Consider the following 14,801-nt stretch of genomic DNA (forward strand, 5'->3'; position numbering starts at 1 on the left):
GCCCTTTGTCATTAGGAAGCAGCCAAGTTAAAGTCCTAAGAACAGAAAAATCTTAAAAGCTAGGTGTTTATATCATGTTCAAATGAAGAATGTTGCAAAGGGGCAGCAGACGGGGAGTCTGCATGGAGTCCAGGAGGATTTGGAGGGAAGGACTCTCTAAGAGTACGTCTCGCTCTGTCCTCAGGAGGGGAGATGCCTCACTGGCCTGGGGCAGACATTCTGGTTGCTGCAAAGCTGGGCTTGCTGCGTGTACAGGTTGAAAACCTTCTTGGAAGCTCTAAATTTGTTCCTCAGGCAGCAACCTGATTAGGGATTCTGTTTCCCAGATACCTTGATGTTAGGAAAGGACAACTCTGGGTAAATGACAGGAATAGTGAGGCTCCTAGAAAGCTATACCCTCTCTAAAATGGAGGCTTGGGGGTGGAATCCAGTGTGTCTCCATTGAGTTTGGTTGGTATTAAACCATTTCTATCCCACTCAATTAAGAATTTAATAATCTCAGTGAACTAAACAAAATCATATTTCTGAACTTACAAAGTTGGAGACTAGACTATTTATTCAGTCAGCAGATACTTTGTGAGCACCCTTTACCTGCCAGGCACTGTATTAGGCCCTGAGAATACAGCGGTGAGCAAGACAGTCATGGTCTCTGCCTTCATGGAACTCTCAGACCAGGAGATTATTCCTCTGAGCCTGAACCAGTCAGCCCACCCACCTCACTCAAAGGTGCCTCTGCTGAAAAAGGTTTGGTTTATACCAAGATAAGCAACAGTGCTGAAAAGAAAAGGTGTTTTCATGTGTACTTCATATGTTTAATTTACATGATTTTGAAGCAGTATTTGGTGCCTTTGATCATAAAACCTGCCCGTCTCCTGGTCACTCCCCTCAGGCTCTCATGTTGAAGACACTTTGGTAAGGCTTAGTGGGTTTGCTCAATGCCTACGGCAATCAGAAACGTATTTACCAAAGCAGAGCGAGCTCTGAGAGGCACAGTGTGGCCCGCTGGCAGCGTCCACAGGGAGCCAACTCTTCTCTGCTGCTGTGTGGACATTTCTCCCTTCCTGAACTTAATCTCTTGGGTCAGATTCCAAGTTGAACCTCAAAGCAATGAGCCAGCTAGAGTGGTGCTAATGAACTCGATTCCACGACGCTGTTAATAAGCTCTTCCCTGGCCCTCCCTGCAGAGGTTCTGGGCCTTCTTATTGAGTAAAGATATGTCCTCATACCTTGAGTTAGTAAAATGGTTATGGTTATGAATTTTTAGTTATTCAATATAAAGAGTGCAGTGGATAAATGATGAGCAGTGTTTGGTATTTATCAGATAGAAAAATCAAGAGTAAGTTATTGGTTGACAATTAATTTGGAAGACTCACCTGTACTAACCTAGCAGAGAATATGAATGGATGACCATTTTTTCAAAGTACTTTTGCAGAACTAAGTCTATGTTCATCAGCAGAACTATCCACCATCTGATCTTGATCCTTTCCCAGTCACGAATCTTCCAACTTGCCCTTAGTTACCTTTTATTAAGCTCTAATAGGCTGTCTATACCATGTACTTTCACATTATGGAGCTTTTTCTCCCTGTTCTCTGCCTTCAAGTCCCAGATCATCAAATGCCACACCCTTGAAGCCTTCTTTGGTCTTCCTCAGTCATTATTATCAGTCTGTTTTTCTGGTGTCTCAAGCCCATTGTAGCACATCGCCTATGGTACACATCACACAGCACTTTGGGATTCTTCTGTTGACATGGCTTTCTCCTGCCCTGGATTATCAACTCCTTGAGGTGTCAGGGACTTACGCATTAATCTTCATGCCCTCTGATTATCCAGCATAGTGAATTTGCTAACATTGATTGAATGCTTACACTGTTCAGCCACTGTCTAAGCACTTTTTATATATTATCATGTTTAATTGTCATAATAACCCTATGAGAGACACTTATCATCCCTTTTTTACAGATAAGGAAACTGAGGCACAGAAAAGTTAAGAATTTTGCCCAAAGCTACAAAGTGGTGGAGTTTGGATTTGAACCCAAGCCATCAGTTAGGACTTGGGCTTCTAACCACTACTTGACACTGGAATAATACACTATAATGCTCTTTACTGTATGTTATACTGGCATAACAGCTAGCGTTTATCAAACACCAGCTATGTGGCAGGAACTGGGCTAAGTGTTATAATTAATTTATTCTTAATTCTCTTAATTCTCTCATCTTATTCTCTTATTCTCTCATCTTAATTCTCACAAAAATCCCATGAGGCACTTGCAGTTATTATCCCATAGATAGGAAAGTGAGATTCAGAGGGCTTCAGGTTAAGCAACTTGTGCTACGCAGTACTACACTGTGTGCCTAGTAAGTGTTTACAGGTAAATGAGCAAATGGATGAATAACGATAGGGAGAGGTTTCAGGAAGAGAACTAACATGTATTGAGTGCCTTCCATTTTTGTCCGTAGGAAATTTTCCCCCAACATTTTATTATGAAAAATTTCAGACATACTGCAAAGTTGAAAGAATTTTACCGTGAGCAGCCGTATACCTACCACCAGGTTTTGACCATTAACATTTTACTCTGTGTGCTTCCTATCCCTCTATCCAGCCATCTGTCCGTTGTATTTTTTATGTATTCTCCCTCAGTGCTTCAGCATGCATATCATGAAGTAGAGGTCATTGTTTGTTTACAGGTTTTTTTCCTTTTAAGGTAAGATTTGTACATTTCATTGCAGTTAAATTTTAACTGTATGTTTGCTGAGTTTGGACCAGTGCATACACATGTGTAACCCAAACTCCTACCAAGATATCATTACCCAGAAAGTTGCCTCATGTCCCTTCCCAGTCAACGCCCACCCCTACTTCCCAGAAGAGTGCCTACTATTTTTATGTTGTATATTTATATAGTCATACACTGCATAACAATGTTGTGGTCAATGATGGACCACATATATGATGGTGGTCCCATAAGATTAGTACCATACAGCCTAGGTGTGTAGTAGGCTATACCATCTAGGTTTGTGTAAGTATACTCTATGATGTTCACACAACAACAAAAAACACATAATGACACATTTCTCAGAACGTGTCCCTGTGTTAAGCGACGCAGAACTGTAAGCTTTTTCTGTTCCAAAAGAATTTAAGGTGACTCATTCAGGTTCATAAAATACAGCAAGGAAACATAAATGAGAAGTAGGTGGAAAAAAGAAACTAAGGTAAGAATATTAAATGGAGCCAGGAGAACAACTATGATATGCCAGGCACTTTTATAAGTGATATATTACTTAATCCTTATAAGAGGTATGCATAATTATTTCCATTTTATAGATGGAGAGGCTGCAAAGTTGTGTAGCTAATGAGTAATAGGGACACTCTTTGACTCCAAAGTTCATGCTTTTTCCACTCTAGCCCAAAAAAGCAAGACAACAGGTAAAATAAAAGCTTATTTTAAACATTAATATGGTCTCAAATAATATGTGCTCAGGTATTTGTAAAATTGTGTGACTTCATCGTGTTGGTAGTTTAACTATGGGAGATGGCAAAGGTGGGAGCACTAAAATAGTCCTGCAATGTTTGCAAAGCACCTTAAGGTCAAGGTTGGCTTTGAGTTATCCCGTATGGCCCTAGAGATGGGATTCCATGTTCTCAATAAAAGAAAAAGGCAACTGGTGATAAAAGAATTGGTGATAAAAGTGGGAAGTCTTGAAATGGTCCCAAAGACTGTTAAATAGGGCCATAGCAACATCAACAAGGAAGTATCTTATACATGAAAGGATCTTAGTCAGAGCTTTCACTTTGATTTTAATAGTGTTCATTTGTTAGTTGTGTTAAGAATGAGTAAAGATATCATTTGGTAAAGGAATTATAAATCTCAAATAGGGGACCTTAGAAATCATTATATGTACTACCTTCTACATTCTATGTTGAATCTCGTTTGTAATAATAGATTGGATATGCAAATAAAGGGTAAGGACAAATTGAAAATTATTTTGAGGTTTATTACTTGAAATGCCAGAAAAAGGATTGGGCCTGTTATAGTAGGAAGGTTGTCACAGGGCTCCTGGATAAAGTTAGGGAGAGACTTTGAAAAAGAAAGGAAGATGGGAGTGTTAAATTGATACTGACTTGGCAATATAAAACAGAAGAATTTCCTGTTCTGTACTGTGGCCCCCAGCATGCTGGGATGATACTTGTGTTAGGCTCTGTTGGGCTCTGAGAACCAAGACATACTCATGTGGCCTTGGGTGGTGGAGTGAGGAAACACCGGAACCAGCTCAGTGATCAGACTTGTGGAGACCTAGAAGAGTGAGTCGGAAGACCACTGGAAGTGAGGCGGGTGTGGAACAGTCGTGCTCTGCTGTTCACACTGTCTCCCACCCACATCTGTCTGCTCTCTCCCCACTCCCTACCCCCCAGCTCCTGGGTCCTATGCCCAAAGCTTCTAAAGAGAACATTTTCTGGGTCTTCTAAGCCTTCTTCCCTGTGCCTCTGGTCCTCTGGGGAGCAGGGAAGGGGTAGACAGCCAACTCACCAGTAGAAACGTCCACGTTAATGGTGGTTACCAATGATAAATATTAGTTTCATCAACTGGCAGCAACATAGTTATCTTTAATAGACTGCTTTAATTGAAGAGAATTTCTTAAAAATAACATTGTTTTCTGATTATAAAAGCCCTTCATTCTTATGGTAGATAATCTGAAAAATATAGGAAAGCATAATGAAGATAATTGAGATTCCTATTAGTGATATCTTGATAGCATTCTTTTTAGGCGTTTATTTAGAAATTATTTACATATAGTGTGAAGCCATGTTATATATACATTTTGTATCTTGCATTGAAAATATTTAATGTTTACTTATCATGTCTTATAAAATGTAATATTCTAAACATTTTTCTGTATCATTAAAAATTATTTATAAGCATAATTTTAAATAGCTGTTGATATTCTATCTCTTGTATGGACAGCACTCAATTTTCAGCCTATCTATTTCATTGAATTTGAAGTGAGTTTCTTGTGAACAGCATATGGGTGGGTTGTATTTTTATCCACTCTGCCAGTCTCTACTTTTTTTTTTTTTTTTTTTCCAGTTTTTTTTTTTTTTTTTTTTTTTGGTGAGGAGATCAGCCCTGAGCTAACATCCGCCAATCCTCCTCTTTTTTTTTTTTTTTTTTTGCTGAGGAAGACGGCCCTGGGCTAACATCGGTGCCCATCTTCCTCCACTTTATATGGGACGCCGCCACAGCATGGCTTACCAAGCAGTGCATCGGTGCGCGCCCGGGATCCGAACCAGCGAACCCCGGGCCGCCGCAGCGGAGCGCGCGCACTTAACTGCTTGCGCCACCGGGCCGGCCCCCAGTCTCTACTTTTTAATTGGCGTATTTAGACCATTTACATTTAAGGTAGTTATTGATGTGTTAGGGTTTTAATCTGCCATTTTATTATTTGTTTTGTTTCCTGTTTCTCATTCTTCTCTTTCTCTTTTCTTGCCTTTCTCTGCGTTACTTGAACATTTTTTAGGATTTTATCTTGACTTTTTTTTTTTTGAGTATATATCTTTGTATCATTTTCTTAGTGGATGCTCTGGGTATTACAGTGTACATATTTGACTTATAACAGTCTACTGGTATCAACATTTTACCACTTTGAGTGAAATGTGGAAACCATACTTCCATCTAGATCCCTTTACCTTCCCCCTTTTAAATATAATTACCTTGAGTATCAGATGGTGTTACGATTTTTGTTTCAGTAATTAAATATAATTATATATTATATTTAATATATAAATATATGTAATATAAAATAATTTATAAAATATAATATAAAACTCATGAGGAGGACAGTCTGTTTTATGTACTCATATTCTTTTTCTGTTGTTCTTTATTTCTTCCTGATGCTCCAGGATTTCTTCTTTTATCATTTCTTTTCTGTTTGAAGAACTTCCTTTAGCCATGCTTTAAGGGTAGGTCTTCTAGCAACACATTCTTTTACTTTTCCTTAGTCTGAGAATGTCTTTTCCCCTTCAATCTTGAAGTATAGTTTCCCCAGATATAGAATTCATGGTTCACAGTTCTTTTCTTTCAGCATTGAAAATCTTATGCTACTTCCTTCTGGCCTCCATGGTTTTGAATGAGAAATGTGTTGTCATTTGAAGTGGTGTTCCCTTATAGGCAATGTGTTGTTTTTCTCTGCTTTCAAGAGTTTTTCTTTGTCTTTAATTATCATATGTCTTGGCATGGATTTCTTTGGGTTTATCCTGTTTGAGGTTTGCCTAGCTTCTTGAATCTGTAGGTTTATGTCTTTCAAACTTCTAAGTTTGGGAAGTTTTTAGCCATTACCTTTTTGAATACTCTTTTAGCTCCTCTCTTTCTACTCTCCTTTTGGGACTCTGATGAGATGAACTTCGGGTCTTTTGTTATTGTCTCACAAGTGCCTGAGGCTCTGTTCATTTGTTTTCAGTCTGTCTTCTCTCTTTTGTTCATATTGGGTACGTTCTATTGCTCTATCCTCAAGTTCATTGATTCTGTCCTCTGTCATCTTCACTCTATTATTAAGCCTATCTAGCAAGTTTTTATTTCTGTTATTGTATTTTTCAGTTCTATAATTTTCATTTGGTTCTTTTTTATAATGTCTATTTCTTTGATGAGATTTTCTATTTTTTCATTTGTTCCAAGAGAATTTGTAATTGCTTATTGAAGCATTTTTATGATGGCTGCTTTAAAATCTTTTGTAAGCTAATTTCATCATCAGATTCATCTTGGTGTTGGTATCAGTTGATTATCTTTTCTCATTCAAGTTGTGGTTTTCCTGATTCTTGGTGTGGTGGATGATTTTCACTTCTATTCTGGACATTTTGGCTATTATGTTAGGAGACTCTGGGTCATATTTAAATCTTTTATTTTACCAGGCAGTCACCCTATTTAGGTTTAGCACACAGATTGAGATCTACTTTTGTGGGCTGCGGTTCCAATGACAATTTACTTTTCAGAGGCTTTGCTATTATTTTGGTTTGCTTGGTTTATCTGGTGCAGCTGGGGTTCCCACTGGTCCCTGCTGGTACTATCTGATGGAGGAGAAGGAGTTTCCCCAGGCTATGCTGCCTGGTGCCTCTAGGTGAGGGAAGGGAGTCTCCATCCTGCTGGGATGAAGAGTACTTCCTGGGGACCCTGCAGGGAGTGAGAGTGTTTCCCCAGACTGTTTTATTGACTGTGGGCTCCTGATCTGTCCTCTTTGTTGGTGCTGCTAGCTGGCCTGGTATTGACAGTGGAACTCTCATTCTATCATGGGAAAGGATGAGCCTACCTATCTTTTGTAGCTAGGCTGGGGCTTGGGAAACATTGAGCCTGGGCCGCCTTCTTTTGTTGGATGGGGCAGGGGGCAGTCATAAGATGCCCTGCGTCTATGTTGTTCCTCCAGTCCTGGGGTCTCTAACCTGTTTACCTTCCTTTTTCTACCTTTCAAACTTCTCCTTTGGTTGCCTCGTGTGTTATTTCCAGGGTTTATAATAGTACTTAGCAAGGAGGTAGGGGGAGAAATTGTTTATGCCATCTTGTCTGGACCATGACAATATTGTATTTAACCATTTGTCTTTTGGATGATTAGGCTTTTAAATGGTGAGTACTGTAGACATCACGACAGGGGGCCTTCTAACAGCCTTGAAATCGGAAAGGCTTCCTTACTCCACAGACCCACGGACCTGGGCCTGGTTGGCCGCCCAGTACAGGATGTTACTCATCTGTCTTCCACTTGCTTGGCTGGTGATGTCAGTTCTTCATGTCTGCTTTAATGGCAGCATTTGTTGTTGTTGTTACGCTAGTTGAATAATGTAGTAGTTTGTCACACTTGTAGCATGATTAATTCAGGTAAACTATCGCCTTTATAGAGCCTTTTCTTATCCTATCCTTTTGGTCAATTTTGTCTCTCTATTGGCAAGGATTTTATATTAAATTCAGCCAAGCAAATTGTATTTAATTATGATTTAACTATGAGATATTTAATTTTTTATGTGAACATTTCTATTTGAGGGCTGCAAAACAATGACCAAGTTTTTTTATAAATTAGTGTGAAAAAGTTTTTGACGTTTTCCACTTGCAAATGAGGAATTCGAGGTCATCTCAGCTCTTCCACTATAAATGTGCCTTTAAAAGAAATTAGAGTGGGAAATCCTTTATATTGGAAGCCATGAGTCTCTTTGTATAGTTTACAATAATAGTTTTGCACAAATAATTTCAGGTTAAAATTGCATACTATTTATTCCCACCCATTTCCTTTATTGGCTGTGACACACAGGAATTACGCCCATTGCTTGCCTGACCTTTCTGACCTTTTGTTACTTGGCTATAAATTGACTTGGGTCTTTTGCAAAAACACTGTCAGGGGGGAAAAATCTTTTTGTTAGAACCCAGCCAATTCCTGCTTCAGTGCAGAACAGTTTGTTCTCCTGAAGAAATGAGCCAGTTCAGTGAACAGAAAAACATAACCATAAACTGGCATCGCCAAAAACTGCAAAAGCAATTGCCCACGAGTATTCCATGGAGCAAAGAACTTTATAAAAGAATGAGACTTTGGGGAGAAAAATACAGTTTTGAGTTCCACGGGCTTTAGGTAAATGTAATTGACTCATTAGAGTTGCAACCACATAAAAAGCGTTTCTTTTTCTGAGCTCTGGCAGTCACCAACATTTTAACATTTTAAATGGGAATGTTGTAGAATTCTCCCTCTGCCTACTCTCACAGTCGCAGACTGCTATGGTAACACATATCCCCTGCATTTCAGTTGATCTTCCCCCTAGGTTGGAAGCTTCTTCCGTTCAACAATACAAACATTTCCTGAATGTCTGCTCTGTGCAAGACTGAGTCCTGGGTCCATCCCCTAAAGAAGACGTTTATAGTGCTCTAGTGAATTACAAGAAAACATGAAAAATAGTTACACCATGGCAGGTGCAGTAACAGAAAAGTGTATAAGACAGAGTCAGTACTTGACAGACTGTCACAGAAGTGAGGGGATTTGAGTGAAGTTTGAAGATCATCTAGGAGTTTGCCAAATAGATGAGAGGAGAAGGATATTTTGAGCAAAGAGGAGCATATGTAAAGTTGAAGAGTGATGAGACAGCATGGAGGTTCCAGGTACTATAAGTAGAATTGCTTTAGTATAAAGTAGGAGGAGGGAAAGGAGTGGTAAACAGTGAAAGTAGAGAGGGACAGGGACCGGATAACATGTGTCTCAAATGCCACATGAAGCAGTTTTGAAATTTATCCTCTAGGCCATGGGGGTCATGGAAGGGCTTGAAGCAGGGGGATGGCCTGGGCAGAGTTGGAGTGGGAAGACTTGGGTTTGCAAGGAGCCATGAGCTCAGAAAGAGCAGGTTGGACCAGACTAAGAAAGGACCATGACACCAGGCTAAAGAGGGCAGACTTTATCCTGCAGAGGATCACTGAAGACAATGATCTATGTGTTTTGGAAAGGCAAATATGGTTGTGATGCAGAGGACCATATAGGGAGGGTGTGTGTGTGTGTGTGTGTGTGTAGGCAGTGTGGGTCACTGAAGTGCCTGCAGCAGTCAGCAAGTGAGAGCAGAGGGACAGTGCTCAGAAACCTTGCATAGGGGCCACCTTGGTGACTGGGGAGTGCAGGGAGTGAGGAAAGAGGCAGGAAGCCCAAGACTTCTGTTTAACTCTCAACACGCCCATCATGGATGCTTTCACATGTACTATCTTGTTTAATTTTCATAGTGAACCTTACACTGTATGCACTGATACCATTCCCATTTTATAAAAGAGGTTTGGGAGGTTAAATACTTCGCCCAAGACCCAAGTGACCTGCACTAGGAAGTTGCCGAGTCAGGGTTGGAACTCAGGTTTATCTGACTCCAACTGCAGTGATCTGCCACCCTTGAATAGTACTTGCTATAATTGAGCCGCCCAGTGTTAGCAAGTCTTAAAATGTACACATATTCTCTATAAGAGCTATGCCTATAAATAATAGCTCTACTCATACTTACAAGTTAGTATTAATGCTAATATAATTCATATTTTGAAAGCCTATTTTTATTTTTCTTATTAACCTGTCATCCCATGAAAATATCAGATACATGATTTTATTTCTTAGAAATCTCACCATTTTGGAAGAATTGATGTGGGGGAAGGCCCTACCAAATTGGCAGAAAGTATAAATGACTGAATATACTTACATGTAATTTTTAGTGTTCAAGTGTGTATGTATATATAACAATTCATGTTAGAATAACGAACTTTGGCTTCTAGAAATTAAAGAAACTTTTAGGACTAACATGAAGTTAGTATGGTAATTTTTAGTAAATGTATGCCTTTAAAGGTCTCAGAAAACATTTTTCAGGTAACTGTACTAATAGCTACAGAAGAGGTTTACTAAGCAAAACCCATCTTCAATCAAGTCTCAGGACAAATGAATGATTCTTTCTGTGAAGCATTCATTCTGTGGTCACAAGGTCATGGATTCCAGGGTTAGGGCCCAGGAGGCAGATGGGAAAGAATCAAAAACAAAACTGGCCTACTCTGTACCAAAAATATATTCTTGAAAAATATATATATATATATTCTGGGTTAATGGATCAGCCACTATTTAGTTACCAAAGGGAAATACTGTCCCATTTGGGATTGGAGCCTTGAGGTTCCAGCATCAAAGGCTATAATTATGGAATGTTGCAAGCTGTCTCTTCAGCATCTCATTTTCTTTGCTTCTCAAAGTGGAACCAGAAATAATGAATGTTTTTGAGATAGAAAAATGCTGGAAATGTGGGAAAAGTGTCTAAATCTTAAGCTGTCTGTATTATTATTTTGTGGCATCAACAGTAAAAGAAAATTTGCTTTCTTTTAAGAAAAAATTAATATGTAATGTGACTGAGCTGTGGAACTGTAGCGTGCTCTCCTGCCAAAACAGAGATTATATATAGCACAGGAAAAGAAAGACAGCCCTGCTTTCCTCAAGTGGCTGCCGAGCACAGCGAGAGAAGCACTTATGTAACGGGGTGTGCTCATTAGTTTGGCTGTAAATTCACACAGCTGGGCCTCGGCGGGTCCTTTGTTCGCCTCAGCATTAACTCTTGCTTGGTTCCTCCGTAGCTTTGGGGCCTGTGCCTGGCACATAAGGAAATGCTGGAGACACGGAACCTAGAACACAGCCCCTGACAGTCTAGTTTAGTGGAGCAGACAGACAAGCAAGCAGCTGCAACTCACATGGAGCAAGAGGCTGTGGACTCTGGAGCAGAGAGGAGGCACAGCATGGAGGAACCTGCCAACCGTGCCTGGGGCCTCTGATCATACTGGAGGCGCCTTAGTCTGTCAACAAAGAGAAATTACTTGTCTCCCTGCACCTCACTTTCCTCCACTATAAAAGACTATAATACTCACACCATTCATAAGTATGATATGATGCTGTGAAAATCGAATGTGGTAACTCATGTAGTCTGCCTTACCCAGAATTGGCACTCAGTGGGCAGTTTGTAAATGTTGACTTCTCTGCCTCTTTCCTTTCTCAAACCCCCAGACCCAGTTCTTCTTTGTTTTCTCTTTACTGAGAAACAGGGTCCTGTTTGTGAACTCTGTCAGTATATCTCTCTTGAACCTCAAAATTCTCTCATCTTCACCCCGCCCCCCTCCTTTTTCCTTCCTGCCTCTCAGCAATAAGTATCCCAATTCCTTTCCGCTTTTCCGCGGCAAAAGCAGTCGGAGAGTGAGAGGTGTGAGAGTGGGACATGGCCTGTGAAGGAAGGATGACATTGCAGTCATAGACACATCACCGATCAATATTTCTCCTAATTCAGGTCCCCTCGAATCCTCCCAAAGGGATTTGGGAATTCCAGGCTCCTGTGGCATTCCGTGTGTCTTCCTCTCTTGCTTCAGTTTACTGAAAGGAGAAAAGAGAGTAAGCGTTTACCCTTTCCAAGTTGCCTAGGTCTAGAATCCTTTGTCTCCTCCCTCCTGTAGATGTTCTACCCCCAGCCAGGGTCCTGCTGGGCATGCTGTAAAGGGACCCTATTGTGGGATCACATTTGGTTCCATTTGTCCTAATATTGTCAGAGTCCATACCTGAGGGAGTTGATGAGAGGACGCTTGGAGCACACATCAGTTCCCTTTCCTTATCCATGGCCTTTCCCTTTCACTTTACTCCTCCACAGCCCCCACATCCAGCCAGGTCCCAGTTGCTGGCACATCTTCATCTAAGGCAGTAGTCCTGAACAGAGGACATTTGACAATGTCTGGAGACTTTTTTGATTGTCACAACAAGGGGGCAGAGTGGGAGATGCTACTGGCACCTAGTCAGGGATGTTGCTAAATATCCTACAATGCACAGAAAAGCCCCCCAGAACAAAAAATTACCTGGTCTAAAATGTCAATACCAAGGTTGAGAAACACTGATCTAAGGGGTTTCCCACACAGGTACCTTTCTATGTGCTTGCCTTCCTTCATGTCTGTGTTATGGGCTTTTGTTAACCTCAAAAGCTCCTTTTGAGGAGTGGATGGCCTCACATCTCTGAAGTTTTCTCTCATCCCTACTCCAGTCAAAATTGATCCTCACCCTAGGATTTTCAAAGTACTTGTGTCCATTTATTGCAACATGTACCACCTTTTACCTTCTGATAGCTCCCTTCAACATGATTTATTCTTTCTCTTTTGAGAGCAGAGTAAGAGTTTGGCTATAACAAGGATGACCCTCCAAACCACAGTTTATATAATAATAATCCAAGGCCCCAAACCTTGCACTAGGAGAGTCAGTAGCACAACGCGGAATGAACACCGACCGCACTTGGCATCAGGAGATTTGGTCTGGTACCCAACTATAACATTCTAGCTCTGTGACAATAGACATAACTTCCCTTAGCTTTGGTTTCCACACAGGTAAGATAGAGATAATGTCCATTTCCTAGGATTGTTTAAGGCTGTGAGGAGATGTGAGCACAGAACGTGGTACACAGTGGTCAGTCAAATGTGGATTGAAATTAGAAATGAATCCGAGGTCGCAATGTGACCTTGAAAACAGAATTGTTTCCTACTGCCTTGATAGCAGCAATTTTATTTCCAGATAGCACCTCACCATTACACCTTATGAGAATGAGTGGAAGCCCTACCTGCATTACACTGGTAGCACATCCTATTCACTGTAGACATACTAGGGTATTGATACTTTCCCCTAATCTCATGGAAGTAGAGGAAGTCCCATACACTTCTGACTTGCCACTGTTTTATAAGGATATATTTCTCCCTTTCTCGGAACACTGGGGCCCTAAAACCATAACCTAAAGGTTGGGAGGTCCCCACTGACCTGAGGTAGCCAGAAGTCAGCTGCTTTGTAGGGGGCCACTGAGGCGTGAGAGGGATACTCCCATGACTTTCTGGTACATGGAGACCAGCACAGAGGAAGTAATATTACATTGTGTTCAGACATTATATTACATTTATGTTTTTACACAGTATTAGGTTAGTAACAATTGATCCCATGGGTAAAGGCAATTTTCATATACTCCTAGGCCTAGGGTTATAAAAACCATATAAGTATCCAACAGTGGAAATACCATCTAGTATTTGCCCAGAGAATTTCAAACTTACTTCTTCTATGTATGGCCTTATATCTAGAACAGAGAGGAAGTCTGTGCACATGAAAGAAAGAACTGATATCATCCTTGGGGATAGCTATGAAATGTCGTCAGGGCTGCAGAAATGTTGTTGGCCTTCCATTTTTATCAGTGGCTAAAGAAAGAAAAGATATTACATGCGTAGGTCATGGATCAGTGGCCAGGGACAGATGATGTACGATCAGGTGGACATCAGCATCAACAGGGCTCATGCAACTAACAGCAACCTATGATGGCTCATCCTCACACAGTGTGCCTTCTTTGGTTTCCTCAGAATTCTAAGCCCTTAACTCTACATCCCATTCTAATATACTCTCTTCATTCTAATGTACTCTCTTGTACTATTCACTCTTACAGGATGTTTGTGTCTGTTTTCTTGCCAACCAGATGTGTTGTGGGTTAAGAGCATAGCTTTGGAATCAGGAAGACCTCGGTTTGAATCCCAGCTGTTACCTGTTGCTTGTGTGACCTGAGTCAAGTTATTTAGCCCTTTAACTTTGGTTTCCCAATTTGGAAAATTGGTTGATGATACTTAGCTCATAAGATTACTGTGAGGATTAAATTAAATGAGGAATGTAAAGCAGTTTGCACAGTGTCTGACATACAGTAATTTTATTCAGACAGTGGTGGTAGTGGTGGTTGTACCCCTTGAGGACAGAAACATTGTGGCTTTGAATTCTCCCATTTCCACTAATTTCTTACCACAGAACTGAGCATATAGTAGCACTCAAATATTTTTTATTTGAAATAAGTGACAGTACACGTATATACATACAAATACACACTCAGAGGATAATCTGATAATGGCAATAACTTGAAAAACTAGAGGTCATGTTTTTAAAGTGTTTTAGCTCATTTTTAGAAATTTGATACCTAAGGAGGAGTCTAAGATAAGTCAGTCCCTACTCTTTGGAGTAAGTTAGATCGTTTGAAGGGAAAGCATCTGGACCATTTCATCTCAGCCCTCTTCTGAAATAACTTCACTTGGTTATGATTTACTGTCACATCCTCTGCCTTCTGGAGGATCCACGTAAGAATGGCCTGTTTGAATGTGTTTCACTGTATCTTTCCCAACTTAGCTTGCTCTCCTCACCTTTTTTTTTTTTTTTAAAGATTTCATTTATTTATTTTTCCCCCCCAAAGCCCCAGTAGATAGTTGTATGTCATAGCTGCACATCCTTCTAGCTGCTGCATGTGGGA

At 40.4% G+C, this 14,801-nt stretch overlaps 1 protein-coding gene across 3 annotated transcripts in view; it reads left to right on the forward strand.

Moving 5' to 3' along the window:
• The window catches only part of ZHX3 (zinc fingers and homeoboxes 3), a 130,786-nt gene that overhangs the window by 70,734 nt on the left and 45,251 nt on the right, over positions 1-14,801 (forward strand). The gene's annotated exons all lie outside the window — the stretch shown is intronic.

Source organism: Diceros bicornis, chromosome 19 (assembly GCF_020826845.1).
Source record: "Diceros bicornis minor isolate mBicDic1 chromosome 19, mDicBic1.mat.cur, whole genome shotgun sequence".
Taxonomy (NCBI): domain Eukaryota; kingdom Metazoa; phylum Chordata; class Mammalia; order Perissodactyla; family Rhinocerotidae; genus Diceros; species Diceros bicornis.